Source organism: Gavialis gangeticus, unplaced genomic scaffold (genome assembly GCF_001723915.1).
Source record: "Gavialis gangeticus isolate Ggan-Ray unplaced genomic scaffold, GavGan_comp1, whole genome shotgun sequence".
NCBI lineage: Eukaryota > Metazoa > Chordata > Crocodylia > Gavialidae > Gavialis > Gavialis gangeticus.
Window position 1 is genome coordinate 7,238,508 of NW_017729025.1, and position 5,330 is coordinate 7,243,837.

A 5,330-nucleotide genomic window follows, 5' to 3' on the forward strand; every position below is an offset into this window, starting at 1 on the left:
AAAATGACCCGTCCACCACCACTCTCTGGGTGCGGCCCTCCAGACAGTTAGCGACCCATTTGACTGTGTGGGTATCTACACCACAGCCTCCCAGTTTCTTAATGAGAACGGGGTGAGAGACAGTGTCGAAGGCCTTCCGGAAGTCCAGGAAGACGATTTCCACTGCTACCCCTGCATCTAATGATCTGGTGAACTGATCATAAAAGGCCACCAGGTTGGTCTGACAGGACCTGCCACTGATGAACCCGTGTTGGTTGCCCCTAAGCATGCAGTCCCCTGCTGGCCCCTTCTGGATGTGTGCTAGAATAATTTTCTTGAACAGCTTGCCTAGGATCAAGGTAAGACTAACTAGCCTATAGTTTCCCGGGTCCTCCTAGTAGGAGGAGCCGGGCTTTAATCAAGCCCGGCTCCTACTAGTGCAGTTCCAGGGCAAGTGTAGACTGAGTCTCATTTAAAGAGGTGGAAGACACGCTTCTGGCGGGAACCAGACACTTCTGAGCCCTTTCAAATCCTGCGGGACTCATGTAGCTCGGAGTAACATTTAAATGTGGGCCTTTTGGGTTCAAAGGGCAAAAGACCACCAAGAACCCGATAAAGTAAAACCTGCTTCCTGCTTGTGGTGCCGCCACCACCAATTCGATTTGAAACGCGGTCGTTTATTATCCCGTGCTTTCTGTCTTTTGGTCGCTCCTAATGGCTTCTTGGGTGAGCGAGAACGGCATTTGTCCCTTCGCCACAGTCTGCGTTTCCCCCACTGCGCACACGCACTTTGTGCTTTCTCTGGAGGGATTACAGACACGGCTTCGACGGGCTGGCAGGAGCGATCTTGAATTGCAGCGGTAATGTCTGTCGTTCATGAGGAAAGGGGGGTGGGGGGGAACGAATTTAGGGATTATTCCAAATTTTGACAGCACGTCTTAAAGCAGCAGCGTAAATCCTCTTCTGCTAGGATGCAATTATGCGCTTTCAATGCTTTATAAGAGCATCCACTGTCAAACACGGAGAGAATCAAGGTTCATTATGGATGGGCATCGGACTCCCAAATAAGTCCTTGCCTATTCCTTTTTCAAACATTCACCGTCACTGCCAAAATTTCCAATCCCTTTATATCCACAACCAACTTGTTAATCATCAGCTGCTGTCTTAGCACATCATTCTCAAAGAACTCCAATTTGATGAGAGGAGTGGTGCACACGATAATGTTTTTAGGTAAGGGAAGCAGTAGTCAGAGCCAAGTGGATTATTAAGAGCGGGGGAGAAAGCTTAAATTTACCAGGCTGTGGATCGCAAGGCAGGGATTATTTTTAGTTTGGAAATTTAAAGCATCTGCTTTACCTTACCTGGCTTTGAAGGTAGGCATGCAGCTGTTTTACAAGTTATAAACCCTCTGCTTAACACAGCTTCTGTTAACCAAAAGCTGGATTAAGTTCATGTCTGTGGTTGCTGCATAATTAAAATCATCTCCAGGTCTGCCTGAATTAAAGGGTTTCCATGTACTGAATGAAGGGGGATGAAAGAGGCTTTCCTTGGATCTGGGAATCTCAGTTCTACCTGTTGGATTACGTCATCTGCCGCAAGAGTCTCAGCATTGAGAAACCACCGTAGGACAAGAGAAACCTGGGATTTGCTGTACTAGAACGGCGGATCAGTCTACTGGCTCCCACGTCTCTCACCTGGCTGCTGCCAAGAGTCGATGGGCTGGAGGGAGGACGAGAACAGCACGCCACAGACAACTCGGCAATGTGCTCTATGGGGGAACGACTTCTTCCTCGCTGGCATAAAACAGGTCACAGCCACACTAGCGCAACCTTGAGCGACACCGAGGAAGTCCAAAGAACTGCTAGATTGCAAAGAACGTTTTTCCAACTGCTCAGTTGGTCTAATAAAAGAGATCACATCTACCCAAACAACCTCGCCTGCCTTAGACCAACTCAGCTACAAGCAACAACCCAAAGAACTACTATGCAGTTACAGCAGCAGAGCCACGGTCATTAGCCCTGGCCATTTGCACCTGAGTACTATGCCCCCAGCCACTGGCGATGCGTAGGAGGTGCAAGGGGGTGCACGTGCACCCCCTGAGATCGGCCGTGCACCCCTGGATGTGCCAGCCGCGAAACTGGAAATGCACTTCGGGTTTCACCGCTGGCTTGGCAATCGGCAGCTGGGAGACCCCCTGCCCTTGCTTAGTGATCTGGTTCCCCCCCAGACTCAGGAGGCACCAGTCGCCCACGCCCCCAGTGACGATGCTAGCTTGCAAGGCCCGCATCCTGCAGCCCGATTTGCCCACAAGGCTCCTGCTGAAGCCAACAGAACTTCTGCCAGCGCACGAACCGCAGAAAGTTGATTCACCACGTTTCTGTCATAGAAGAGCAGATGGTGGAGGCAGTCGAGGGGCTGAGAAGGAAGAAACCCAAACCCAACTGGCAGACGGTGCTGGAAGGGAAGGAGGTGTGGGGACCACAGCAGCTTAAAGAAAGCTCTTGCGGGATGAGTGCAAACAGCCGACGTCAAAGATAATCGATAGCGATACAGAGATCTGGAAATCAGAGCCACGCGGCCGGCTGGGTGGTTCATTCATAGTGGTCAGACACAGGTGGCAAGAAGAGTGGCTGCCACCATGGATAACAGTACTAGACAGCGACTGCCCTGCCCAGAAAGGACACCAAGAGCCCAAGGAAATGTGAATTACCATTAGCTACCAATCAGGACACTCACCACTTAGCAATTCCTCCCCACAAGCAGTCATTTTCCTCTCCAAGAGATCATTGCTCCCAGCAGGATTTTGTCACTGCATTTCTCTCCCACCCACTCGAAAACAAGTCACGGCACAGGCCCCAGCCCTCGGGTGTGCAGTGCAGGGGTCCCATCATCCTGAGACAGGCTGGGATGAGATTCAGCCCCCAAAGCAGACACCTTAAGCCTGCTCAAATTTGTGCCCGTCACATGCATGCTGAATTTCTCCTAAAACAGAAGTCATGCTGTTCCTTCTGCACCAGAAGTGGGTCCCTAGTGAAAAGACGACAGCAACCTGATCAGGGGAGAGAGTTGTGCAGCGATGCACGCAGTGCCAAACAGTATCTGGCCTTCACATGATGCCTTTCCCGTCCGCTTCAGATGGGTGCATAAAGTACCCTTATGAAGGGCAATCATTTTAGGGCAATAAAAAAAATGAGCAAGCACCCAGACTGCTGCAAAGGATGCCTGTAGGAAGCCGATTTGACCCAGCTCCACCAAGGCAAAAGCTGTTCAGCTTCTTTTTTTTTTGGATTGGGTCGTTCATTATTATGCACCAGGTAAATGTTACTCTCTTCATGGAAATGTCGGCCCAGCCCTATCTGGCGAGAGCTTTCAGCCACATTGAGACCAGTAAGTCTCGTGCCAAAACTTGCTGGCGGTTTCTGCCCTGGCTGATCCCAATGCACATCAGCGTAGGTCAGATCAGAGGCTGGCACACCGAGCATTTCAGGTCGGTGCTTCCCCACCAGCTGCAGGATGGCCTGGAGACAGTCAGGATACTGGGGCACGTTTCGAAGCCTGGAAGCATTACATCTCCGCTGGTAAGTGACACCATGTTTTCCTGTGCACAGTGGATAATCAAGGAGGCTGGATCTATAAAAGATAAGTTTCGTCTAAAGCAAAAGCATCCAAACAAGACCGGAGAGCTAAGCTCCTGGAGACTAGGCCAAACGCTTGGCTCCGCCGCAGCGCTCAATGGACACCGAGGTAGGTGCACTGCCTGGGCTCTGAAGCCTATAGGCTCGAGGACCGTGCCTTGGGGCTGGCAACGACCACAGGCTCATTAACACCTGCTGAGGAAACGCCCTTCCCCTAGAGCCCGTTTCCTGGGGGTTAACCGCTCCGTCATCCAGCTCCAACCCCGGCTGCTTTGCAAACATAAAAACGCCCTTTGACAATTGCATAACCAAGGCATTTTGGCTAGGCTGAGCGATCACCCCCGGGGGGGAAAAAAGAACAGCTTGTTCAATGGGCTCCAGAACTGCTCGAGCTCCTCTTGGTTTCCACACTCCCCCAAATTATCCTAACAAATAGGTTCACACTGTCTCTGCTTGCGAATGCTCGGCTCCATGATATTAGCCCTCCCGTTTGCACGCGCGATGTTGCACTGTACTGGTACTGCCCTGAATGGAGACAAGATTGCAAACAGCACCAGCAATGCCCCTGGCCCGTGCATTCGCCAAGCCACCCCGCATGGCACGTATTTTGCATTTCAACTGCGCCAAGCACAAGGACTATACTGGGCCTGAGAGATGGCAGGGCGGAGTACATTTTACTGCAGTAGCCCTTCTTTGTTTAAGCGTATGGTGGTGGCCGGTTGAGCGGCCCGGGGCCCGTGACATGAAGGTGATGAGGGTGCTCTGTATTCGATTCCGGCTCTGCTGCACGTTGCCCACAGGACGGCGGAAAGATCTCTTCCCGCATCCGCTCTCTGCCTCCACGATGGGAATCGCAGAATTTCCTGCCTCTCCTGCTTGCTCTTTTGTGCCTGTTTAGAGGGTAGGTGCTTTGGAGGAGGTCTCCGCTTCCCATTTGGGTCCCTGTGGTGTTCAGCACAATGCCCCCGTCCCCTGGAGGCCTTCAAGTCTGATGACAGTAATTTCCAGCTCGAGGCACCCTGCCGTAGACTCAAGCCAACCCCTTCTCAGAAAATGCCAGCTCTTAGTTTTCATTCATTCCTCAACTACAGAAAAGACTAGAGCAATTCCTTCTGCTGCAAAAACCCAGAAAGAGCCCACTGTGCGTTCCTGTTTGAAATCTCTGAGGTCGTCTTGTTCAGTCAGTGACTGACTGAACCTAGACAGGTTACAAGGGGGGGCGGATGAGAATAGGATGGGTTTCAACACAGACAAGTGCAAGGTGATGCACCTGGGGAAGAAAAACCGGCACCATACCCACAGGGTGGGGAACTCCCCTCTTGTCAGCACGGAGGTGGAAAAGGATCTGGGAGTCATCACTGACTCCAAGATGAACATGGGCCGGCAGTGTGGGGAGGCAGTTAGGAAGGCCAACCGCACCTTGTCATGCATCCACAGATGCATTTCAAGCAGGTCAAAAGAGGAGATCCTCCTCCTCTATGCGGCACTGGTCAGGCCGCAGTTGGAGTACTGCATCCAGTTCTGGGCGCCGCACTTCAAGAGGGATGTGGACAGCATTGAGAGGGTCCAGAGGAGGCCACTCGCATGATCAGGGGACAGCAGGGCAGGCCTTATGAGGAGAGGCTACGGGACCTGAACCTGTTCAGCCTCCAAAAGAGAAGGCTGAGGGGGGATCTTGTGGCCTGTTATAAACTAGTCAGGGGGGATCAGCAGGCA